Here is a 27933-nt window from a genome sequence, read left to right as displayed (position 1 = left end):
ATTATTAAATGTGTATATATAATTTATATTAATATTTATTGAAATTACATTTTTGTTTTATTTATATAATACAAATATTATTATATTTTTATTGTACTAAATTAATTGCGTTTTTATTTTCCCTTTTTTCCTTTTATTTTTGGGGATTTCCCAAAATGCATTACTGTACCCGTGTTATTTTTTTAACAGCAATTTACTTAAAATATTCTTCTTGTCATTTCAATTCAATTCAATTGTACTTCCTGTTTGTCAATTCAGTTCAAATTCACATGAATCGATTCTTCAGTTCTGAATGTTTGATTCTGAAATCACATCTCTTTGTTACCTAACCCACCGTGACTTATTAATTACCGTACTGTTATCAAGTTCCTGGTGGTGTTCATTTCTACCATGATTTTGTCTGACTGTTATGATAACTTCTAATAAATATAACAGTTCTGATTCCACTAACTAACTAGACACTTGCTGGACTTGCTCACGGTGGATTAGAGAACAACCACAAGATGTGAACAAGAATCAAGTACTTCCACAATAACAGACAAAGCAAAACAAATTTAAAAGTAAAATACAAAGAGGTGACGGTTCAAAGTCTGTCTGTCACTTTCTTTGAGAAACAGCTTTTTATCGACCAATTATATCCTCGAGAAGCAGCTGCTGTTCTGTTCATTAATCAGATGCTGCTGTTGTTTCTCAGTTGGAGTCGTCTTGCATCACACAGGTGGAAGTTGTTCACTTCACACACCAGCACATCTCTTGGAAGAAAGTGAAGGTGGGCTGGATGAATATGACCTTGAGATGCTCCAGATCTGCTTTCCGGTAAAATGATAATATATACTGTAAGTATAATGAATTTAGTCACTTAAAATAGTCAAATCTTCTCTTCACTTTGCGTCTCCCAACTTCAGCGTCTTACAGGAGGCGGGTCACATGATCTTCAGTGTCTTCACTCCAATTGACGTATGGCTAAGCCACGCCCCCTCCACTCACTCGGAAACAGTCAACATTCGGGGACTACGGCAGCTGTCACAGTAGGAGACATTTCACAGGTGATTTTTGGAGACAGAAAGATTATATATCATCTCGAAGTCACCTAACTGTGCATTGGAGGGTTATATTAATCATTTTATTGTTGAGAAGGTCGATGAAAAGATGTTACAGGTCACAGTGTAAACTTGATAAACCGCATATCGTCGCCTACAGTATTTACATCAATCATTCAGCACAACATTGTTAACATTTGTTATCTCGGTTATTTACAGATACGTTAATGAAGCTTACAACGCAGCTAGAAGCTAACGTTAACGTTTTCTAATGCTAAGCTAACGTTAGCACGTTACGTTAGATTTTAAAGATAACGTTCAAATGCGTTGTTGACTTAACTTAGAACAGATGTAGCCATCCTTGTTTAATTTATGCACTTTTAGTTGGTGTTGTGGTCTAACTTAATCCAGAGCAGACACTTATCGTGGTTGAGATGTGGCTTGGGAAAGGGTAAAAAAAATACACACCGTTTGACCATTTTAAACTTACAATGACAAGAAAAAACGAATGAAAACTGACTAACTGCAATGCATTTCAATGGACGTGGAAGCAGAGAATGTCTGAGTGTATTGGGTTAGCTGTGCACTGTGATTGGCTCATCGCATTTGAGGGCGTGGCTTAACAATAGGTCAATTGGCAGTTGCTGCATTGCATCATCACCACTCATTTTCTCACCTGTGTCGTGTTGGTGGACATGCCAACATCGCCAACCGTTTCACATTGGCATTCTCTGTAAACCCTAGAGATGGTTGTGTGTGTGTGTGTGTGAAAATCCCAGTCGATCAGCAGTTTCTGAAACACTCAGACCAGCCCGTCTGGCACCAACAACCATGAAACATTCCCTATTATTGCAACATGTCGCCATGCAGCTTTAATGCCAATGTTCATATAAAGTGCTGTTTGCTTAATTATTCCTCAAGGTGTTCCAGATCTGTAGAGTAAAAAATTAATTTTCCCATTTAAGTGCCATGTGTGATGTATGATGTTGATTCCAGTGCGAAGTTTCCTGCATGAAAAGTTTTTGAATCTAAAAGCATATGTAGAGTAACAACAGACAATATCTCTCACCGTTCACTGTTTATCTGAGAGTAATTGAACAGCTGTGGTGATTTAGCACTAATAAGAGAGTTAATGAAACATCTGGAAAATGCAAACATGTTGCACCCCCGCTGTCTGATTGTATACAGCTTTCAAAAACACATCGATGCAACAGACAAATGACCAAATACACTAAATAATGCATATTCACACCCATAATTCCTGCCACATCTGCCTGGGGCCTTGAACTTCTTGACTGCAAACACACACATATGTATAGTGATGTGTGCTGAATGATGAATGCTGCAGTGTGTGTTGAGAGACGGAGCCACAGAGGGAGGGCAGCACAATTGATTTTATTTGTCCTTTCTTGTTTCCTCGTCTCGCTCTCAACGTCTGAAGTAGTTTCTGATTAAGTGATGATGACTAAAGCAACTTCCTACACACACACACATACACACACTCTCGTAATAGTCACAGTACTGATTGTGTAAGAGTGGTTTGGATAAGATATACTAAAGATATAAATGCAACTCAGCCATTTATAATTAAAATTAGGGCTGCCAAACAATTAATCGCATCCAAAATAAAAGTTTGTGTTTACATAATATATGTGTGTGTGTAATTATTTTGTATATATATATATAAATACACACACATGCATGTATATTTAAGAAAAAAAATATTATTTATATATAAAATATTTATATGTAATATAAATTATATATAAATCCATATACAGTACATACGTGAAAATATTTCTTAAATATATACAAGCATGTGTGTGTATTTATATATATAAAATAATTATACACATACATATATTATGTATGTAACACAAACTTTTATTTTGGATGCGATTAATCGCGATTAATCGTTTGACAGCCCTAATTAAAATCTAATTCAAATAAATATATTATATTACACATTTTTTTTATGTATTACTCTTAATATATATATATATATATATATATATATATAATATAAATTATAAATATACTATACAAACTAGAAACTGAACAGTTGCCTGGTTGGTAAAGATCTAAAATATATATAATACTGTAATACTTTAATGTAAACAATTTAATACTTGGTTTTTAAATAAATAACAATTTTTTATATTGATGATAGGGCTGTGGAAATATTAATTGCGATTAATTGCATCCAAAATAAAAGTTTGTGTTTACATAATATATGTGTGTGTGCTGTGCATAATTATTTTGTATATATAAATACGTATGAATCTTGTATTTTATTTTTATATTATAACTAATAACACATTTTCTTAAATATATACATGCATATGTGTGTATTTACATATACAAAATAATTATACACAGCACACACACACACACACATATGTAAATACACACACATGCATGTATATATTTAAGAAAATGTGTTATTAGTTATAATATAAAAATATAATACATGCATGCATACGTATTTATATATACAAAATAATTATGCTAATTATTTTGGATGCTATTAATCAAAATTAATCTTTGCACAGCCCTAATTAATAATTATTAAATTTTTACAAATGTTTTAAATATTATTTATATTTGATAGGATTACTGCAGAAACATCATATTTATCATTGTGGACAGCATATTTTTACGTGCAAGTAAACTTATTAAATTATTTATTATGAATACTATTATATTATTAAATAAAAAATATTTTTCATAACTGATAAAAATTTGAAAAAAGGAAAAAAAAAAATCTTTGTATTTTTTTTGTTCTTTTCTGCAGTAACTTTATATTTTAATAGTTATTGATATGAATGGATTTCAGAGAGATTTGGTTAATTAGTTAATCCAAAAGCCCGGATTAGGACAAACATGAAACACAATTGAAATAGACTGAAATGCTTCCATCTCTGTTTTCCAGGATTTTTTCCCGGATCCTCGCTGACTCTCTGGACTGGATTGGACATCACATGGATAAAACAACAACAGCGTGACCTCAGACTGTGAATTCAGGTCAGTTCCCAAATGATTATGGACTAATTAGAGGTTTGGCCAATCAGAGCTCAGATTCCATAGGACAATCGGCCAATTAAAGTTGAGGCCATATTATGAGAGCCAATCAGATTCGGAAGCCAGAAGGTTAGCCTGGAAGGTTGTTTGAGATAAAAAAGTTTTATAGCAAAAGCTTTTTACTGCAGGGAAGCACAAAAACAACAGCAACTCCTCCACTTCGATTAAAAACAGCCGGCTTACTTTGGAGGTCAAAGCAAGTGGAGAATAAAAAACAGGACATAAAATGTGTAATCTCTGTGAAGCGTTTTGTCGCCAGTGGCCGGGGCAAGCAGAGATCTCTGGTAGTTGGAGGATTGCTTCTTCAAATCCCAGTTGGGAACCCGGAAGGGCTTGATTTAGCGGTTTGTTCCCGAGTTCTCACGCTTTCTGTGCTCCTCCGCTATTGTGCCCTTCGGCAAGGCACTTAACTCCAGAAGTTGGGTGCATTGACACTTCTGTGATCGCTCTTCTTTCCTCGTTATGAGCTAAAAACATTCCCAGTGCGTTGGCTGAGGGAATATATCAGTATGTGACCACAGAATGAATGTATAACGGAAGTGAACGGCTCCATCTTCGAACAGCATATCTCAATCACAACCGTGGATTTTACTGTTAAAAAACAAACAAACAAAAAAACTGATAACGCCATCTATGATATCGGGCATTGAGGTACAGTAAATCTTGTGTGTTTTGCCCTTACTCACCTCAACAATGCTACTTTACACGAATGCTAGCAAGTTGTTCCAAATCTGAAGATATTTTGAAGTTTGTTGCTGATCAAACAGTTGGCAGGCCCCATTGACTTTTACTTTTTGGGAGAACTATCCTTATTAAAATCAAATATTAGGACAGTATAAGTCGTATTGGAATTGGTGAATTGTAACTTGTAATGGAGTCATTGTTTGCTGTACGGTATCTGTACCTTTACTTTACCAGGTACTCTTTATACCTCTGCACACAATGGGTCTCATTCATGAAACATCCGTAAATATGCTTTAAAGAGACCTTCCCGAAAACTCTTCTCCTGATTCACAAATACTTCGTAAACGTCAGATGTGATAGTGAAATGTGTGTGTGTTAATGAATTCAAACCAGTCGTAAATGGGATGCGTGTGCACGTTCATTCTCAATTAGCATAAATCAGGCCCATTATATCCGACTGACATCTATATATAGGCATATAATAACATGAATGTGAATGAAAAAGAAAGATTTCTCGGATGCTGAAATTGAAATTTAATTATCAGAAGTTCATTCAAAACGGCACATTTTATTTTCAAGCGTACTAGTGGCCTATCAGGTCCTAAAAAAGGAAGCAGCATTACAGATGCAGTTAATTGAGTTTCATCTGTTAATCGAACAGTCCCAGAAGTGAGAAGAAAATGGTTCGACATTGAGCTTGACAGCAAAAAACGAATTAGTTCACTTCGGAAAAATCATATTCAAACTGGAGAAGGACCGCCATCGATTACTGGCTCTCATAATAAAAATAAAAAGAAAAACTGTATGTAATTACCATATAACATTTTTTTTTCTTCAAAATGCTGTTTAAATATACCCATCGGTGAATTAAAATGCAGCCTTATTAATGAGCAAAATGTTCGGATGTTTACGCGTGGCTGGGAGCAGGTGTAGATTTCTTGCGTACCAACTAACATTTGGAAAATACGAACATTTTAATGAATCCGAAAATTTACGCCAGAACCACTTTACACACGATTTACACACAAATTCGTTCTGCTCGTGTTTCATGAATGAGACCCATTGTAACAGAAAAGCTTGTTACGAAGTGTTTTTTATCTGCAGTTTTTCTTCCACACCGCTAGGGGTGCTATGGTTCCTAAATGTGCTACTTAAGTAAACGTGGGTTTGTAGAGGAAGTGAACAGAACAACAGCAGCAGTAGAAAGCATGGCTTACCTATATTTGTGCTATGTCCTGGTTGGGAAATGTTACATTTCAAGCTCAACTTAAAGTAAGGATTTGTTTCTTTTCCCTTTATAAAACGCATTCTTCAATGATGATGTTTGTTGTTAAGAAGTCTGATACAGTTTATTTCTATGTATTTTAGAAGGACTCTTTATTGATGACTTTAACACGGCATGTTGCCAATGGTATGGGGTGCAACGGTACACAAAAATCACGGTTCGGTACGTACCTCGGTTTTAAAGTCACGGTTCGGTACGTTTTCGATACAGCAAAAAGAAAGAAATGCCAGAGAAATTTCCTATTTGTTTAAAGAAAAAATATGTTTAAATAAGTGTGAGTTTTCCTAGATCTTGAAACTTTCAGGTTTATAAATAGGGGTCATCTTTGAAGGATGAACAAATAATGTTTTGGTCATCACATTAAAAATAACTTTTAAATATATATTTATTTATATAATATTTGAATTTTGAAGTGCTGGAAAAAGATGTGTGAAGTACTTGAAAGCATTTCACCATTCCAGCCAAACTGGTTCCAGTTAGTGTTACTATATTAAATCCATGGTGAATGTTGCTGGTCTGTGGACGTAAAGTACTAGTTCATTCACGGCACAATGTTTCTCCTGGTTTCCATGACAGCGCTGTTTGATCTAATAGAGATCTACGGTTAATAACGGAGAAATGTGAATGCATCTCACTAGATCTCGCAGCGATGTTATTACCTCAGTGGCGAATTCAAATGTTTTCTTTACCGGAGAAGCGGTAAAGAAGACGGACTCTCTTAGCGCGGTGTAGTAACAGTGTTGCTTGATCGAGATCGGCTCGCGCTGCACAGATGTTGCTGGTCCGAACTGATAAACGATCCGTGAAGCACATAACGAGTAGCGCAGTTTCGTTCTGCTTTCATTACCCTTGCCATTTGGATGTTGCGCAACGTTGTGTTGGCCCGAATTTTGCCGGCAAGAAAAATGGTCCAAGCAATCGTTCGGTTTGTATGCGTACCGAACCGGAAGCCTCGAACCGAAACGGTTCAATGCGATACATGTACCGTTACACCCTAAATATGGATTCAAAGCTCAGAGGGATGTAAGGCAAGCTTGGAACTTTTTGCTTATGTATGACTGCTCCTGAAATGGAAGAGTCAAATGAGGATTGTTATTGGTGGGAGTGAAATCATCGCAAATGGTTGAATTATTAATCTACTGAGGGACTACCTCTACTTTGGAAATTGATTTAGGATCTATTGAGAATAGATACAGTCGGTTGGTCTGGGAACGCCCCCGGGAACGCCCTGTCACGTGGTGTAAATTTAGCCCGTGGGCGAAAACATTGCCTCGGCGCTCATTGAAATACATGGGACAATCATGCCGAAGAGTTGCGGTGTCGTTTTCTGTACCACCAATAAACAAACAAATTATAAATTGAAGTTCTACAGCCTTTCTTACATACATACAGAACCGGATAGGAGGACAAAATGGCAAAATTAATCATATCTTATTAGATTACTGTGTGAGTAGAGGTCCGTGTGATATAGTAGTAGATGTTTAACTCGTATTAGGCAGTGGGCCAGATTTGTCTGACGTTACATCCCTTACGAAAAAGAACTATAGTAATCCTATGGCTATTAGTATTCTATAGTAGTGTATAATACTTCTGTGATGTTCATTAATACCTCTATACTTCTAGGCTATGTCCCAAAATACTATAGTATTCCTATAGGATTAACGTTACTATAATATTTTGTCCTAAAATACTACAAGATTCCTTTAGTTGTTTTTCATAAGGGATGTTATTAGCGTTATCAGCTGAAGGTTATCAGACTGCAGTCTGTGAGAATTCGGATAACTGTCAGCAAAGTCCCTCTGCAACTTCGTAGCGACTACTAATGATCACCGTTTTACAAAAGGATTAATAGTTTGGAGTGAAGCGTACGTACAATTGGTAAGTGACATGGTTTTATGGACTTATAGTAAAAATACGCAAGTTGATTGAGTTACAGGCTTGTGTTGCCGGTAGCTTCCGCGATGTCTTACCTGAAGATTCAACCAGATATAATAGTCTGGAAACGACACCTCCGGCCATTTGGTTGGGTCATTGACCCAGTTTTTAATTAAATAAGGGCAATCATAACCTATTACAGTTAATTTTGCAATGTACCGTTGCCGGTCGGCAGGCATAAATGACTCGCAATATGACATTTTTGTCATTCAAATACATAGGATGGTCGCGCTGCTTTCCCCCACACCGACCACGCCCCCCAACTATGACGCGTTGCCGACTGTGTCATTGTACAGAGCCCCTCCCCTTTCCGCCATGTTGGTTGGATTCCCACAGCAAAACAGTTTTGTTTACGTGTGTTTTTAGCTCGGTAGTAGAGGAGTTTCTCGCAATACCGCACTATTTTACCATGCCTGGAAGTCAAAAACTACTCCAGTACCTCACACGATGTATATGGAAAACATAGGAACAATGGAATACAGTTTTTTAGGTTACCGAAATGGACAGAGCAGGGAGAGTCTCTGACCTGACGAGGAGACGCCGGTTTGCTTGGTTTGCTTTATTTGCTTTTTTTTTTTCCTTGGTATTGCTTGGATTGCTTTAGCCTTTAGTATACGATTTTCACTGTTTGGTGTGCCTTAACGAACATATGCAAATGTGTTGTTTGAGTGCCTTGTTCATTACTTTTTTATTTCATTGAAATAAATGTTGGAAACTTGATGTGGCTTAAAGGAGTAGTTGACTTTTGAAAAAACTTTTGCTGATAATTTACTCACCCCCATGTCATCCAAGATGTCTGTCTTTCTTTCCTCAGTCGAAAAGAAATTTAGGTTTTTGATGAAAACATTCCAGGATTTTTCTCCATATAATGGACTTCAATGGGAACCGGATGGTTCAGGTCCAAAAGATAGTGTTAATAACAGTTTCAGATGCAGCTTCAAATGTCTTTAAACGACACCAGATGATGAATAAGGGTCTTATCATGCGAAACGATCGGTTATTTCAATGCTTATTCCAAAAATGTAACTTTTCTAAGGACAAATGCTAGCCTTTCTCCATTCTGTGAGGCGCGTTTGTAACGTCACGTAATACGTAATTACGTTCAAAAGGTCACGGGCGACGTAGCCAGAAGTACAGAGTCAGAGTGTTTACAAGTTGAACGCATAGGTTGAACGTGAAAACTAACTCAAACGCCGTTTACAAAAAAGGAATTAAAAGGTAAAACAACGATGTCGGACGATTTTGATTCTGTACTTCCGGCTACGTCGCCCGTGACCTTTTGAATGTAATTACGTATTACGTGACGTTACAAACGCGCCTCACAGAATGGAGAAAGGCTAGCATTTGTCCTTAGAAAAGTTACATTTTTGGAATAAGCTTTGAAATAACCGATCGTTTCGCATGATAAGACCCTTATTCATCGTCTGATATCGTTTAAAGACATTTGAAGCTGCATCTGAAACTGTTATTAACACTATCTTTTGGACCTTGAACCATCCGGTTCCCATTGAAGTCCATTATATGGAGAAAAATCCTGGAATGTTTTCATCAAAAACCTTAATTTCTTTTCGACTGAGGAAAGAAAGACATGGACATCTTGGATGACATGGGGGTGAGTAAATTATCAGCAAAAGTTTTTTCAAAAGTGAACTAATCCTTTAACAATATTTATTGAGAACTGAAATATATAGGCTACATATATATTTGGACAACATAAGTTTCATGGACAACATAAGTAATAATAATAAAATAATAATACTGTTATTAGTGCAAAAGAACAAATATATCGATGCTGCTTCTCCAAATACAGCTGTTTTGCACTTCATGTGAGTTTTTTTTCCTGTAAGGTCCCTTTTCTTTTAGCATTGCTTTACTCTCTTCCTTTTTTCTCGATCCGTCTCTGTCCTGCCAAAATAATAAATGCGCGGAAATTAAAGAGCTCTGGAATGTTTAGTCAGGTCTGTGGGTTCTAAAGGCGTTGCCGCTGGTAACCGATAGCGTCTCCTACCATCATGGCCGACCGGCTCAGACCCCGCCCAAATCGGCACGTGACTCCTCATTCTCAATACCAGCAGATAAGCTTCACACATCAATTTACACTTAGTAGTTTTTCTTTTGTACTTACTGTTTGGGTGTTGACAATTATTGTTCTTTTTCATGGGAATATAAAAACAGATATGGTGTTTATTCATTTGGGCATCATTTTTTTCTTCTTGAACAACTATTAGACAAGCGGAATCCCCCATTATTGCGCTTTATAACTTTGTTTTGCATTGAGAATACGAGACGGTTATAACATGACACTAATATATTTCAATAAACATCCATTTAACAACATAAGATGTAACCGGTAAAAAAAAAAAAAAACCTTCAATTTCAATGAAAAACCATGTGAAGTTTCACTCATGTGAAATTTACATTTTCACTGTATTATAAAATTCACCTCCAAAAACTGTAAATTTAACAGTATTTAACTGTAAAATGACATATGCCTTTAGGTTTTTGATGTACTGTAGCATTTTATAGTCTTTACATTAAAATTATGATCTTTTTTTACAGTACACATCCATTATTTAGTGTAGTTTGTGCACGCGTAAATTATTTCTTCATCTGTTGCAGTGAGAAAAAGGGACTACACAAACTAATTGAGGCTTCGCTGTCTGTCGGTGAGATCTACCACGTTCTCATTAGAAAGCAGGAGACGCACTCGCTCTCTTCACACAAGAGCCGATTGGACAGTAATTCTCATTTCCAATTACTCACCAACAGAGAGGGAGAGGGAGAAACAGTGGAGCTGTTAAATGTTTCTATTGTCCATGCCCTGAAGATCAGAACCCTATTACCGTCCTGTCCCTGCTACGAACTCACAGAAAGCTTCCTGCTGAATGACAAATGAGCTCAAGCACAAGTCGAAACGCTTCCCTGAACGCTCACCTGAAACTTCAGCACAGAGTAAAAGAGGCAGACGGAACAAAAACACACCTCAGGCAAACCTATACTTTCTTAATAAATGTTCCTGATGTTATTGTGCGTGATTCATTGGGGAACATCAACACATTGTTTTCATAATCTGTCATTTAAGTGGAAGAACTTTCTCCACCTCTTAAATGCTGTTCCGGCACATTCTTCTAAACTTCTTTTTAAAGGGATAGTTCACTTTGAAATTCATTTTTGGTATGTTTTATCTTACCTCAAGGGCATCCAAGATGTAGGTGTCTTTGTTTCCGAAGTATTTTCAATTTTGATATTTTTAGGTCAAACCGTTCGTATCTGTCAGTCATATAATGGAGGTCTATGGTCACCACCTCAAAGAGCATGCACAGAGAAGTCCAAATTAAACATGATTTAATGACTCGTGAATGTAAGTACACATTGATGGCCTAAGACACGAAACGAGCGGTTTGTGTGAGAAAACGAACAGTATTTATATCGTTTTTACCTCTTGTTAACAGCCGTCGAACTGATCTGAATCAGATGTCCAACTCAACCGAACTGAACCGTCTCCAACGTGACGCCGGAAGTGATCGCGTGCGTATGTACGTCACGCATTGTTTACACAGAGATTTCGGAAGTTTTACCTTTCACTAAACATATTTAGATATATCGAAATCGTCTTCCATTGCGATTTCCCGTATATCTATATATGTTTAGTGAAAGGTAAAACTTCCGAAATCTCCGTACAATGTGTGACGTAGACGTAGATCACTTCCGGTGTAACGTCTGGAGACGGTTCAGTTCGGTTCAGTTGGACATCTGATTCAGATCAGTTCGACGGCTGTTAACAAGAGGTAAAAACTATATAAAAACTGTTCGTTTTCTCACACAAACCGCTCGTTTCGTGTCTTAGGCCATCAGTGTGTACTTACATTCACGAGTCATTAAATCATGTTTATACCATGGTCTGGGTGAATACTCGATTCTGATTGGCTGCAGGGTGTCCGTTAAAAAGTGATAGAGGACACCTAGTAAAGTAGTTCTGGTGAAACTGCCTGTTTACCATTCGAAATTAATAAATAAATGCGCTGCCTACAACGGCTGTGAGTAACCATAGCAACAGGCAGTCACATGCTCTATCATCTAACGTTAGATATTATAGCCTAATACAACAATGAGCGACTTCGTGCTATTTCTTTTAACATTTATGGAGAATATGGCAACTTTGACGACTGGTATGCTGCTGAAGAAAGAAAAAATGTAAATAAAACGGAGGAAATTACACCGCTGCTGCGCTGCTCCATTGAACTCTATTGGTAACGACGTAACTTGCGACCATAGTTGGATAATGATGCTTTCGGGAAACGCACCCCTGAATTAGACCCTGCGGGAGTTTTACGCAGCTGTCCAGACAACCAAGGCAGGAGAAGGCTGAACGTTACAGCGTTTCAAGCCTAAGGAGCCTGAGGCAAATGACCCTCTCTTTGATCTGATTAATTTATTGCCCTCTATAACGTTAAGCGCAAATCGCTGGAGCTCAGAGCTAATTGTTTTTTTATTGTTGTTTGATTAATTGTTTTATGTGTAATAAAAAAACTATGCCTACCTTTGTGTTTCATGAAAAAAAATGCATTTGTGAACCTGAAGGGATACGAGCTAAGCGGACTATAAATATCTCCGGTTGCTAGATAAACAGTCAGTCAAGTTATTATTTGTAAAAACTAGATTTAGCCTAATTAAAATATAAACTAATGTTTTATTTGGCAAGTGACCATGGTATAAGCGGGTTAATGCCCTCCGAGGTGTCCATTGTCAGGTTTTAATGGACTTCGGCGGAGGCAACCGTCCTCCGCTGCGCGTCGGCCGGTTTACGCCTCGCCGTCGTCCATTAAAACCTGACAATGGACACCTCGTCGGGCATTAACCCTTACTTAATTTGGACTCCTCTGTGCATGCTCTTTGAGGTGGTGACCATAGACCTCCATTATATGACTGACAGACAAGAACGGTTTGACCTAAAAATATCAAAATTGAAACTACTGCGGAAACAAAGACACCTACATCTTGGATGCCCTTGAGGTAAGATAAAACATACCAAAAATTTATTTCAAAGTGAACTATCCCTTTAAGTCATATAGGTTTTAATAACAACATGAAGGCGAGTCGATGAGATCCACGGCTCAAAAATTGTGATCCGTAAGATTTCTTAATACTTTTAAATCACCAAGGCTGCTGTAAAAAACAATCCTGTAAAAAAACAGTGGCAGCTGTGGTTGCCAGCATCATACTGTAAAATTACGGTGTGTTACTGTTTTTGACTAACTAACTAACAGCTAAATACTGTATTGTCAGCTACAGTATTAAACTTTAATTTAACAGATATATGCTCTAACACAAAAACAGTAACAAACTGTATTGTTACGGTATTATGTTGTTTACCGTTGTTTTTACAGGATTATTTTTTAGAGTGAAACTAATATTGACAAATATTATTGTTTTTTTTCTAATTTAATATATTGTCAAGTGTAATTTATTCCTGTGATCAAAGCTGAATTTGCAGCATCGTTACTCTTCTGTGTCACATGATCATTCACAAATCCTTCTAATATGCTGCATTATCAATGTTAAAAAACAGTTGTGTAGTGTTCAGAAGAACAGCATTTATTTGAAATAGTAATCTTTTGTAGAATTATAAATGTCTTTATTGTCACTTTTGAGCAATTTAATGAATCCTTGCGGAATAAAAATCAAAAAATCGTGCCGACCCCAAATATTATGTTTTCTAGAGCTATACAGTAAAACCAGACTGAAACTTAAATGGCTATTTCATAAAATATCATCCGAGTTTGATGTCATTAACTTCCAAAATGTTGTGACTTTTAATGATTTGGGAGTTTCTGGAGCTTCACTGTGTCCATTCCCTTTCAGTATGGGAGAAAAATCACCCATTTTGCTCAACTTTTGCTTTGTTTCACATGAGAAAGATTTTTAAAGTCATTTGAGTAAATTATGCCATTTTAAAAAAAATTTTATCTGCTAACCAATGTTGTTGTTGTGTAAAATGTGAGACCAATCAAATCATTATGGATCAAATCAAGCCCTGCATTACATTATTTCCCATTGTCTTTTGTAAAAGTATGTCACGGAAGTTGAATGCACTGCAGATTGCATTTCCAATCGTCTTTAAAGTATAATTAAAGTAATTAAAGAGCGGACTGTGGAATTTATTCATTCTGTCCTGCGTTTCCTATCACATCCATCCAGTGCCGTGACTGGCTGAGGGTGATAATGCTCATCACAGTGATTGTGTTCACACCTTCAGAGCAAAAGCAAACGTCTTAGGGATCAACACGCCGAGATCAGACGCGTGAAACCCCGAGGACACGCACGGGACACACACATGTCAAAGGAAATGTGTGTGGGTGTGTTTGTGAACTGTAATGACATTTCAGATCCACATTTGTCCAAAGAACCAACCAATATCTAGTTAAAGGAGGCTTGCAGGCTCTGTTTCACGTCTCTGCGTGGAGTTTATTCTGTAACTAAAAGAAAAGGAGTAAATGTATATCACCCGGTTCTCAATACATAATTAAACTCTGCAACTGACCATTTCTCCAAATGATTTCCTATACAGTAGCCCTAAAAAGTTCATCCAAAAAAAGCATCTGTAAACAAAAGATGAGCTTTTCTAACAACTTTTCAATTATTTTTAAACCACTTGGTCTCAAGGTCATTTTTTGATAGCTGTATGTCATAGCTGTAGTCCAACTATTTTTCATTTTAATTTCATTTTATGAATTAAACAACTTGTAATCATACTTTATCATTAGAAACAAATGCAACAATCTGTTAAACATGAAAGTATTATGCAGTCATTTAAGATATTTCTTCTTATAAAACCATATTGGCATAAATAATTATATATATATATATATATATATATATATATATATATATAAAATTATTCAAATTATTTATAAAATAGATTAAAGAACACTATTGACCCTTTTTTCATAAGAGTGCAGTATGTAAAATATGAAATATAAGCAACTCTGTTTAAAAAGTGTTTTGCAAATGCATTTGGTATATGAGACACATTTAAATGAACTATAAGCAGAGCATTACGAGTGTCAAATTGGCTTCTCCTACACTCAAAATTCTTACAAAAATTGCAGCATGCCAAGTCTGCAGTGTAATAAAGAAGTTGTGAGTTATGAGATGGTCTTTTGCCGGGCATAATGGGAGTTAATCAAATTTCCCGACTGTGGTTTCTACTGTGATTGGTGTTGGCGTGGAGCAGACCTCGGGCGATCGCTCATTATAAGAGTTCAGTGTCATCAAACACTCTTGGTTTGGGTCAGAAGTTTCTCAGGTTTAATTCGAGACTGCAGATGGAAGTCTGAGAGAATTGACAGGACAAAAATAAATGAACTTTCAATGACTTGATCTGAAAGTGAGACAATTTTTACTATTTGAGCAATTATAAGCGACACAACAGTTTAGAATAAGATTTCAATTTTTTTTAGCATTTGTTCAATTAACATGAAATAATGAATTTCTAAGTTTCAGAATCCCTCCGGAAGTAGTAGGTCAATCGGGTACTTTTTGTCTATACACTTTTATGCTTAGCCCTAACTACTTTGAATTCAGACATACTTATTTTGTCACACACAGTTTTTCACCTAGTATATTGTTCAAAACATGCACTTATAGAGTCACAATGACGTAAAATAAAAATGTAAATGTATTTTGTGTTATTGCTGGTCAACATAAACTGCTGTTTGGGGTCAGTAAAGGCCTGTTCACACCGGTGTTCTGCCAATTTTTGCTGCCTTGTCGAAAAATGCTACCGTAGCGCGAATTGATCACAGAATGCCGATTAAAGTCGTATGAAATACAATTATAATACAATTCTAAGTTATGAGTAGCTACTGTATACTGTAGACTACTGTTTTTATTTTTAAAACGATGTGAAAAGTAAAAAATTATCATAAAATATTCATCTTTGACTTGTCAAAGCACCTTTCCTCATAGTAACTGAAACTTTCAGTTATTCCTTTTCAGCTGGCTGACCAGTAAGCATTTTTTAAAGGGAAATTATACATTATAACAGGAAAATGTACCTTTTGTAGTCTGCACATGCGCATAACAGGTAAGTAGCAAATCTCGATGGGTAGCTTCAGCATGAATTGTCAGAACACCTGTACGAATTTCGCGCGCGATATTTGCCGACGCCTCTTGACTAAACAAAGGGCGCCAATGTGAGTATGCACAACGATACGAAAAACGCCAAGTGTAAAAGCGTCATTTAAAAAAAAAAACGCCTCGGGACTATCCCGTGTCTGGTGCTTCTGAAGTTACAGTAAAACACAACTTTGGGGCGCTTAAACACAAATCGGTCTACGAGCACACATACATAACGGCGAAAAAGACTTAAGCCACCGTCTACACTGCCGGAAGACGAGGAAGATGCGAGGAAAATATCTATAGACCTTATTCAGAGCAGCGCCATGACAGGTATGAAAGTGAGGCTGTGAGGGATAGACTTACCGTGTTTCCAATGGCATCCGCTGTAAAAAGCTGAATAAAGCGGCTAGATTACTTACAATTTTCCACAGCTTACATTGTCGGGAGATTTTTGTCAACTGACATTTCTTGGAAAGATATTTTTCCAGTGTTTCATGAGCAGAACAATCCGAAAACACATTAAATAACAGTACAGCCCATTGAAGAGATACATATCTATCCCTCACAGCCTCGCTTTCATTCTCATTAAAAATCAAAGATGGCGCTGCCGTGAATAAGGCGTATGGGCAGGATGAATGTTGAGCTGCTGGTCTCGGAGCATAAAGAGCTATATGATAATATTAGTATTTCTGTAATAGTATAGTATATTATTATTTCTGTTTTAAATTAAGCACCATCTAATGTTAGGGAATTAATTTACATGTTCACTCGGCTCATAAGCGAAAATCGCTTGGGAACACAAAAACGCTGGCGAATAACGTGCGCTAATATTCGTCCCGGTGTGTACGGGGCTTAAGATTTAAAAAAAAAAAAAGCTTCTCATCAAGGTTGCAATTATTTGAGCAAAAATACAGTAAAAAATTTAAATATTATAACAACTTAATATACCTGAGTTTCACTGTCAGACTGGGAAGACTGCAACAATGTGCAATATGGGGAAAAATTTGTTTTTTGAAAATTCAAGCTTGAAAACCTGCTACAGACTTTGCAAAAGGGCATAATATGACCTCTTTTACCTCAACATCCATGTGTATAGGCTAATTGACAAGAACTTAGATGTCCGTCTATTGCAGGATGTATATTTAAACAGATAGACTAATCTTCTACAGTCGTGATCAGCACCATCTCACATCTATCTCCTTTCCCGCTCCTTCTATAATGCATGAGATCTGATGAATGTCTCACGAAGTCCCCGTTTCATGTTCTTCAGCATAAATATGGCCGTCTACAGGGAACCACGCCTGAACTCCCGATGTTTCTCCATCTGTTTAAAGACCGACGGGAGCTTCAGCCCTTGGCGCGTTCACGAGTGCCTCTGTTTCTCGCGGGAGCTTCAGTTTACCTGCGAGGGAAGAAACACGCCATTAACCGTTCGCGAGCGCGAGACTGACGTGGAAGGGTAGTTTATGGTGTTTTTCCTCCATTAAAAACTTCTCCAGATGGAGAAGGAACCCGAGACTGTCATTTAGCCTACCTCCTCTTCGCGTCTTCATTAGTGTGCGTCTTCCGCAGGAGCGCGCTTGTATTTCATCAACACAAACAGTTTGAGAAGAGTTCCTAATGTGCTGAGGGCTTTTCTGATTCAGTCTTCTCGTGTTCAACATTTCTAGCTAAACTCTCACAATGCAGCTGAGCCTTGTTATTGAATTTCACATTTACATACTGCCAGACCCCCGCGCGCTGTTGTATAATTCATGTCATGAAGTTAAATGGCATGCGATGAGATTTAGACGTGTTGTTAGGGAAGATTTGTCACGCTTGCTGTAGTTGAACTATTTGATAAATGAGTTGCTAACTACATTGAAACTGACAGGAGACAAAATATTTTACAAGAAATTTCCAGATTATATCATTTAGAAAAAATAGAAGAGGCACAAAAACAATGACCTTTTTAAACATAAATATTTCATTCATTGCATTTCTGTCATGTTATATATAGACCATTTTGCAAACAACACTGGTCCAGAAACACTTCGTGTTTCAGTTTGCAACTGTTTTCTTTATTTCACATGTAAAGAAAAAATCTTAAAGATGTTTGTTTAACTTTTTGATTCAGTTTTAACTTTTATATGTTCTGTTGGTTGTAGTTTATCCCAGCTTTTATGTAGCCTATAGTGTTAAAAAACTGAAACAGGAAGTGCTTCTGGAAAATGCAAAATGGTCTATACTGGTGCTTGTTGGAAGTAATAGCTTGATAGTGTAAAATATAAACTGTTTAAACATTGCTTAAATATAATGCACACAACACTTGGCTCCCATTCAAAAGTTTGGGATCAGGCCTACTTTATTTCAGTAGCTGTATAATGTTATCTTTTAATGTAAATATTTTTTTAAACGCTGTTCTGTTGAACTTTTAACCATTTATTAAAGAATCCCGAACAAAATGTATCACGGGTTTCCACAAAAATATTAAGCAGCAAAAACTGTTTTCAACATTGACATGTATGCAAATCATCATAATTTCTGAAGGATCATGTGACACTGAAGACTGGAGTAATGAATAATGTTATTTCTGCTTTATTATTAGATTCAGATTAGATGCATTACATCAGTGTTCAGCAACTGAACTGAGAACACAGTTCATTTACAGGACGATGTCTTCAGTAGCAATAAAATGTTCATGAAAAACTAAACAGCACTGGTGCAAGAGACCTTGAATAACATTATAATGGTTGCACTTCATTTTAAGTGCACTTACCTAGAAAAGTACAGATAATATAAGGTCACTACACGGGTTAAGGTTAGGTTAAGGGGGTTAATACCTATCCATTATTATAATAAGTGCATAGGGAACAGGACTGTAAAATAAAGTGCTACCATTATAATTATACTTCTGATAGGGGAAGAAAAAATGTATAATATACATAGTAGTACACAAATTTCTGGATATGTTTATTAGCTTCAAAAATGGAAAAGGCGCTAGTAAAAAGTGTTCGGTAGTTTGAAGAATAGCGTCTTATCACCACCGGGAGCAATCAAACTCTGACCGACATGACAGGGGTCTGAGATCCACAGAAAACAAACTAAATGAACCTTCAGTCTGAACTAGATTACAAGTGAAAATGGAAAACTTAAGAGCGCTGTGAGGTCGCAGTGAGTGTTCACCTGAGCATCTTTCTTTTTTGGAAACCAGGTCACTCTATCCATCAAACACAGCAATAAAGTACCAGAAGGAGAGGAGATAAGGTGAAGGTTGGTGTGTGTGTGTGAGTGAGTGGTAAAGTGGTTTTACGAAAGCCTGTGTGTGTAGATCTGTGCAGTGGACTGAAGTAGAGAAAGATGTGAAGATTCCTGCGGTATATGTGTACTGTGTGCAGTGTGTGTGAATGTAATGTTTGCATTGAATGCACAGATGACCTGCTGCATACAGTATGTGAAAATGTGCAGTGTGCAACTGAGCACTTTGTGTGACATGAAGTTGTCAGAGTATCCCACAATGCACTTCACCTGAACTTTAATTTAGAGTATGAATGGATTGGAAATAATAATAATAATAATATCGTCCATGAATTTTGAAATCCATCCATCCATCGTCGCACACCAGGTGTTTTAATCCGTCTCTTTTGTCCACTTTCAAACACTTCTGTCCTGATTTCTTCGATGAGCGAGTAAATGCATGGGTTTATTCAGATCTTTCAATCTAATGGACAAAATAAGCTGAATTTGCATATGAACGTGACCGGAAAAACACACGGAGAACATCAGGTTTAGTTTCTGCTCTGACAGACACAAGACAAGCCGAACGCTGTGAGTGTGTTTTAGAAATCATGTGACACTTGTGATTGGTACATTTTTCCTCTTCAAACCAAACTTGGGTCTTCAGCCGACAGTTTAAAGGGATAGTTCACTTTAAAATTAATTTTTGGTATGTTTTATCTTCCCTCAAGGGCATCCAAGATGTAGGTGTCTTTGTTTCCGAAGTATTTTCAATTTTAATATTTTTAGGTCAAACCGTTCTTGTCTGTCAGTCATATAATGGAGGTCTATGGTCACCACCTCAAAGAGCATGCACAGAGAAGTCCAAATTACAGAAGTCCATATAACATTAGACATCGTCTTTTTGTCTAATGACTGTACCTATACCTAACATTAGTCGTTCGTGGTCAAAACACTGTGGTGTAAACTGTTTGATGTAGGGATATTCACTGCCCAGAGCCTGTTAAACTAAAGCCAACCAACCCCGTGACGTCACATGTTAGAATACTGCACAATGGCAAAAAGATATTACGTTTTTTTCTTTTATATGTTTACATTTGTCATGATTCTTATATAATTGTTGATTATAGTGGAAATCCATCTAGTAAATCATCTAAACTTGATTGACTGCTTGATTGAAGTCGTAACAGGGTGAAAGGCACTTCTGGATTTGCTTTGCGGTCCTTTATCTGCTATAACCACGCTGTAAGATTGCCAGATCAGGTCGTGTTTCTGTAGTTCTAATGAGACATAAGAAAACTACAAATTTGACTTGCTTTACGACTATTTTGTTTTTCTTTATTTCTGATGTCGCAATACATAATGAAATCATGCATCATACTCTACCTTGTCTGTGGACATCATGGGGTTCATTCCAAAGCCGGTGCTGATAAACAGCGAGTGCGTAGGATGCGCTAGGCTAAATTATTTACCTCAGCAATAATGGACAATTCCGCTTCCAACCTGTAGGGCGACCGCAGAGGAAAAGTTACTTAGTGTTGCTTTAACAAAGTATAGACATTATGCAAATAAGGAGCCCGTTCTCATCCTTTAACGTCATATAGAACGCTATATGCAAAAACGGCGCTATACTACGCACATGGCACCCTTTATCGTTAAAGGGTTAGTTCACCCAAAAATGAAAATTCAGTCATTAATTACTCACCGCCATGCTGTACCAACCCCGTAAGACCTTCGTTCATCTTCGGAACTCAAATAAAGATATTTTTGATTGAATCTGAGAGCTGGATCACTCTTCCCTAGGCTTCCTAAGGGACTGCCTCTTGACGGCCCATAAAGTCATTAAAGAAAAGGTTTAAATATTCCATGTGCCTACAGCGGCTCAATTATAAGTTTATCAAGCGACGAGAATACTTTTTGTGCGAAAAAAACATAAATAACGACTTTATTCCACTATTCCATTACTTCCTTATTGGCGCATGCGCGAGAACTGAGACGAGGACGTTCTCATTCGTCTACTTCTTGTTACCGGCTGCTCACCGCTTAGGAATTTTACCGCCCCCTACCGTATAAGATGATGATCCATATATAAGGCACTCCGGATTATAAGGAACACTGTCGTTTTTTGAGAAGATTAAAGGCTTTTAAGTGCACCTTATAGTGCGGAAAATACGCTAATTGAAAAGCGTATGTACAGCGCGACTCTTCCTCTGCTTGTAAACAGAAAGTTTTGCGCTTCCAGCTATATCAGCACATCATCTTATACGGTAGGGGGCGGTAAAACTCCTAAGCGGTGAGCAGCCGGTAACAAGAAGTAGACGAATGAGAACGTCCTCGTCTCAGTTCTCGCGCATGCGCCAATAAGGAAGTAATGGAATAGTTGAATAAAGTCGTTATTTATGTTTTTTTCGCACAAAAAGTAGTCTCGTCGCTTGATAAACTTATAATTGAGCCGCTGTAGGCACATGGAATATTTAAACCTTTTCTTTAATGACTTTATGGGCCGTCAAGAGCCAGTCCCTTAGGAAGCCTATGGAAGAGTGATCCAGCTCTCAGATTCAATCAAAAATATCTTTATTTGTGTTCCGAAGACGAACGAAGGTCTTACGGGGTTGGTACAGCATGGGGGTGAGTAATTAATGACTTCATTTTCATTTTTGGGTGAACTAACCCTTTAATATAACACGCGAACCCAAGACGTCATAAATCCTTTAGCGTGAATATGACACGCACACCCTACCCCACACCTAAACTTAGCCCTCACAGTGCGTGTTATATTAATGATAACGGGTGCCATGTGCGTAGTATAGCACCGTTTTTGCATATAGCGTTTTATATGACGTTAAAGGATGAGAATGCGTTGAAATAAGAGATTCATTGTGCAATGTTAACAGCTTCATTATTGATTATGTCGGATCTTCATGAGATCGCAATGAACTAGGATGAGTGACAGCCTGGAAGTGATTATGAGGGACCGCTCTTTGTGTGCTTGCCATATATATTGTAAAAAAATCTTTTCATGATTAGTAATCACAACATTTTTTCTTTTGTCAAATCAACTTAAATAGTTCAGATAGCATATAATTTTGAGTTTCTGATGATTAAATCATTCTCCTTCATTGTATGCATCAACTCACTTTTTCCAGTTCAATGAACTTAAAATTTTAAGGCAACCAAGTTACTTACTTTTTTAAGTTAAACCAACAATATTTTTTTTACAGTGTACAAATATTTAGTTTTTCATGCTTCGGCCAATATGTTCCGGAAGTGACATCCGCTAAATTCATGTATCTGAGTGACTATTATTATCATGCGTTTGACTATTATTGTCGTGATTTTTTTTATTTTTGTTTCTTTCTTACGAAGAAATTATTTTGTGTCTCGTTTGATTGCATGGTTTAACCAGCGGTCAATCATTGCCACTCGCCACTGGTCTGATGATGTTAGCCTGAACGCTGCACACTCAAAGCTACAAGATTAATGCATTCATTCATTCATACATTCATACATTTATTTATTTATTTATTTACACAAGTACTTTTCTTTTTACCTTTCACAACAGACAGATTAGAGGACAGGAAAGATGTGAGATGCTGTAATCCAATTTGTCCAGCACTTTGAATTATTACCATGAGTGCATCTCGTCTGAGCCTGTGTGTGTGTGTGTTTGCTTTGAGAGCTTTTTCCGCTTGTAAAGCTGAATTTTTGCAGCCTTTTCTGTTTTGTTGTTTGTATTCACGTCAAGATGGCACAGGACAGACGTGATGTTTACTGTAATCTAATATCATGTTTGTTGTGACGTTTGCTCTGTGCTTTTCATAAGCCTGTTTCAGTTGTTCTTTGGCTGCGTGAGGTCTAAATAAAGCCTGAAAGGAAAGTTCAAAGTTTCACATGTTCTGATTTTCTGAAAAGAAAAAACACGCATTTAATATTCCATCACCATGGAGACCAGACATGGAAACTATTCAACTTGAAAACAAGATGAAACTAAAAATCATATGCAAGTAGGCCTACAACATAATATTACAGAGCACAATAATATTGCACCTCTCTAATGTTCACTTCACGATTAGTTTAACGACACTCCCCTTAGATTAGAATAATCATGCAAATTATCCTACATTTATAAATTGAATGTTCATTTATGTTTGGTATGTGCATTTTCCTAAATATGCTTATAGACTAAAAAAATATTGTTGGTTTAACTTAAAAAATGAAGTAACATGGTTGCTTTAAAATTTTAAGTTAATTTAAATGAGAAAAATTGAGTTAATAAAATGAAGGAGATTTATTTAATCATCAGAAACTTAAAATATTATGTTATCTGAGCCACAAAAATGATTCAAGTTGATTTGACATAAGAAAAAATGTGATTACAAATCATGAACATATTTTTTTTTACAGTGTTCTTTTTTCATTTTATTAGTTTCTTGTAATATTTGTATTTTGCCTTAATTTGTATTTTACTTTTCATAGTTTTAGGTCCTCAAATTAAACTTGTTTTATTTTTAGCAACATTTTTAATTTTCTTTTAATTTTTTCAAGCATAGGTTTGTCATGTAATATCATAATTAATAATTTAATAATAGGGTTGTTGTTTTACTTTATTTACTTTTTATGTTTTACTTTATTTGAGCTTTATTTCAATTAACAAAATCAATTTTGAGTAGTTAACAATAACAACCCTGGCTTTTTAATAGCTCATGAGACTTAATTAAGTTTTGCTGTTTGTTTAACTTATGCATCGACTCTGATGTTTCCCTCCTTAACTCATTTATACTGATTTGTTGATGGCTAAATCTATCAAAAGTCAATAGTTGTCACAAAGTTATAAATGTGCCGCTCCGATCATTTGGTATTGGAGAGAGTTGATGAAAAATGTTTGAGCTCTCTGACATTAGATTGAAGGCACATCTGAGCACAGTTTGAGACATTGTTGAGGTTGCGTTCGAAATGCTAGAGGAGACAAATGACAGATTCCTGTGGTCTTTTTCACACTAGAAACATCTGAGATGCAGGAGACTTGAGCAAAGGTCACCATTTAATCCCATTGCAATCTAGGAGAAACAGTTGAGATATCGAAGAGAGATCTCATGTGTGATTTTTCTGTGTGACGTAATTGAATGTGACCGATATGGCTGCGGGTCACTGAGCTTTCTCTCTCCTGATGTAAGGTAAGTCACAAAGGTCACAATCAGATGTGCTTCCGATCAACAAAACTGTGTGTGTGTGTGTGTGCGCCGACTCCCCCCCCCCCCCCCCTGAGGCTGATGGGCGGGGAACATTAAACCATCGTTCCAGTTCTCCTGTTATCTTCTGCAGTATTTATGCTCTGTGTCTCTCCCTGGTTACATCTGGTATTAATATCGTTTTAGTCAATCGTATTACGAGTAGGAGGGAGACGCATTCCCGTTTCCACCTGGTGTTTTAATCCAGCGTGTTCTCACGTAAACGCATCTCTATAGCACGTATTGTGTATTATCGTGCAATTTATACGCGAAAATGAGTTTTTTACGTGCATATGATACACAGTTTTCGTGTGCATTTGATACGCACACTGTAAAAAATATTGTTGGTTTAACTTAAATTAAGTAACCTGGTTGCCTTAAAATTTTAAGTTGATTGAAATGGAAAAAGTGAGTTAATACAATGAAGGAGATTGATTTAAAGGGATACTCCACTTTTTTTTTGGAAATAGGCTCATTTTACAACTCCCCCAGAGTTAAACAGTCAGGTTTTACCGTTTTCTAATCCATTCAGACGATTTTCTGATATTTAGAAGAATATCGGTAAAAAGACAGTTTCTGGTCTCATTGACTTCCATAGTAGAAAAAAATATATATACTGGAAGTCAATGAGACCAGAAACTGTCTGGTTACTGATATTCTTCTAAATATCAGAAAATCATCTGAATGTATTCGAAAACGGTAAAACACAACTGTTTAACTCTTGGGGAGTTGTAAAATGAGCCTATTCCCCAAAAAAGTGGAGTATCCCTTTAATCATCAAAAACCCAAAATAATAAGTTATCTGAACTAAATAAATTATTTAAGTTGATTTGACAAAAGAAAAAATGTTGTGATAACAAATCTTGAACATATTTTTTTTTTTACAGTGCACACGCAGCCCTAACCAACCCATGCGTATCCTATGCACGTAAAAACTCATTTTCGTGTATAAATTGCACGATAAACACATTGCGTTGCTTAATCAGTCTTTTGTCCACTTTCTCTGTCCTGATTTCTAATGGACAAAATAAGCTCATGTTATTTTACATATGAACACAACTGGAGAAAACAGAAAAAAACACACGGAGATCTTCAGGTTTAGTTTCATCTCTGACAGCCGCAAGACCAGCCGAACGCTGTGAGTGTGTGTTAGAAATCAGGAATGCTGAGAGAACATTGTGATCGGTACATTTTTCCTCTTCAAACCAAACTTGGGTCTTCAGTCGACAGTGTAAATCCCGTCAGGCTAGAGTCTTCCCATAATGCTACTCATTAGTTCAGTAGACGGTATTGTGTGTCTGTTTGAACACACTCGACCACATGAGCGTTTTACACTACGAAAGCAATCCGGTCGAATGTGTTTTCGACTGAAAGTGGACAAGCTCAAAGCGCTTTAGACCCGTTTCCTCCTGTATTTAACGTCTTCCTCTTGTGATCCGATCGACCAAAACGCATCTTAACACCAGGTGTAAACAGTGCCTATGTTGAATCCTGGAGTTGGCACTGAAGATATAATGTTTTATGCTGTTTCTATATCCTCATAATGATTTCAGCCTCAAAGGCCCAGCCACGTCACATTTGGAGCGGCACACAGTTTATGTAAGTAAAGTATTGATCTGTCATGTGGTTTGAGCTCATCATTTTAAAGTGGATAAGGTTTTTTAATCCTTAACTTTCAAGTAGGTGTTTCAAATGTAACCTTTGGCTGCTTCAGATGTAAATAACCTCCGTTTGGAAAAAGAACACCTTCATTCGGATCGGTTTTGAAGTTGATGCAAGGTTAGAGAATCTAGTTTCCATGGTGATACTTTTGTTCATTCTGTCCGTGACTTGTGACCCTGACCGTGACCCCTGGGGCAAATAAATTTATAATTCAGGACAAAACAGACATACTAATACTGCATAGGTTTAGTTTTTTAATAATCTGGCCTTGGGGAACATTTTACAGTTGGAGTGTGGTGAAGGTTTAACATTTTTAAAGGTTTTAAAGGTGCATTGCGTAATATTTCATGTTAAAAAAAAACATATTTTTCTAACTCAAACATGCTTAAACAGTTGCCTGATGGGCTGAATGAGCCCTTCTCTGATCACTGCGATTGCCTCTATAATCCTGTACAGTAAAATAAACAAGTGGGATTCGGGTTGGAGTTTGAGACTGGGCGTGATGTCATGCGCGTTCACGCTCACCTGGCGATGTCTGGCAGGTTTGTGTATTCGCCGCCATTCTCCGTATCAGCGAAGACAACTCGAGTGACACAATTTTAGTCAACTTTCCACAAAAGTATAAGATGGATTCATAGAGACCGGCTTAGTTCATTCCAAACCCCAACGCAAACTCCACGTAAGACAAAGAAAAGAAAACGTTTGTCTAGTGCCAGGCGTCGGAATAAGACGAGAGTCGACATCAGGAAGCTTTCAACAAATGGAGAGATCTCCGGTCTGCTCTCGGGCTCAAACGGGTCCTATACAAAGTAATAACTTATATTGTTCATGAACGTGTTTCCATAATAATACAATCATATGTGGATACAGTAAACACATAAAACAGTTCAACATAAACAAAGTTTTCTACTTACCCCCATGTAATTTACTCAAATGCCTTTCCTTTCATATATTTAAAATGACTTGCAGATTTATAACTTTATTACCTCTGAAGACATTATGACTGTAACAAAAGATTTGTGCGGCTGATGCTCCTTTGGTTATGAACAGCTTGTGCAAGCGTGTGCAGTTCCGCTTGTCGCCAGAGGGGGCAAAAACTCAGAGACTTGCGCAATGCACCTTTAACGTCTGAATACAAAACATCAAACCAATTTATTATCGCGCAAGCAAAACATTTCACAGAAATACTAAAACAATACAACCACACCTGTGTGAACTTGACCTCATACACCCACTGAAAAGAGAAAAGATCCTGAAGCATTTTAGACATGCAGATGGCTAAATAATTCATTATCTAATGCAGTGACAAGAGTTTCATTGAATGATGTCCTAGAAATTCACACGATCTGCTGAGACCATCACAACCTTCAAAAACAGCTGAAGAGTCATCCTTCTCCTCCTCCGGCCCTTAAAACTAATCCATAACCATCAATTATCCCACTTTCGATTAGCATTTCAAACTCCAGGTACACTTCCAGTCAAGCTTTGGTTTACTCTCAGTACTGTGGTGTTACATGGCTAGGGGTCAGGGATGTTTGTGACAATTAAAGTTAACAGACGAGCAAGAGCTCTCCTCTCCACACAGATTTCTGAAACACTCAAGTCACATTTTATTTGGTGTCTCCTACAAAAAGGGAAGAATCAAAAGGCTTCAGGAGGGGATAAGACCAAAACAGAAAAA

General features: G+C 36.9%; 1 protein-coding gene and 1 long non-coding RNA gene across 8 annotated transcripts in view; one reads left to right on the top strand and one right to left on the bottom strand.

Moving 5' to 3' along the window:
* The first annotated feature begins 957 nt into the window (after nt 1-957).
* unc5ca (unc-5 netrin receptor Ca) overlaps nt 958-27933 on the top strand; it is a 214184-nt gene continuing 187208 nt past the window's right edge. For 2 of the 7 annotated variants that reach the window (XM_039685651.2, XM_089130608.1), the window contains exons 1-2: nt 961-1046; nt 3973-4064. The gene's annotated coding sequence lies outside the window, so the exon portion shown is untranslated. Of the gene's footprint in view, nt 1047-3972; nt 4065-27933 lie in introns of all 7 variants that reach the window. The other 5 variants (XM_089130606.1, XM_089130605.1, XM_089130607.1 and 2 more) reach the window with 5 other exon arrangements.
* On the bottom strand, nt 17015-17844 carry LOC120489023 (uncharacterized). Its single transcript, XR_005624684.2, has 2 exons — nt 17681-17844; nt 17015-17548 (listed from the first exon to the last, which is right to left on the bottom strand). It is a non-coding gene; the product is annotated as an uncharacterized LOC120489023 (long non-coding RNA).

This window comes from Pimephales promelas, chromosome 4 (genome assembly GCF_988280905.1).
Source record: "Pimephales promelas chromosome 4, fPimPro1.hap1.1, whole genome shotgun sequence".
NCBI lineage: Eukaryota > Metazoa > Chordata > Actinopteri > Cypriniformes > Leuciscidae > Pimephales > Pimephales promelas.
Note: the sequence above shows the minus strand (reverse complement) of the source record. Positions and strands in the feature narration are given on the sequence as shown.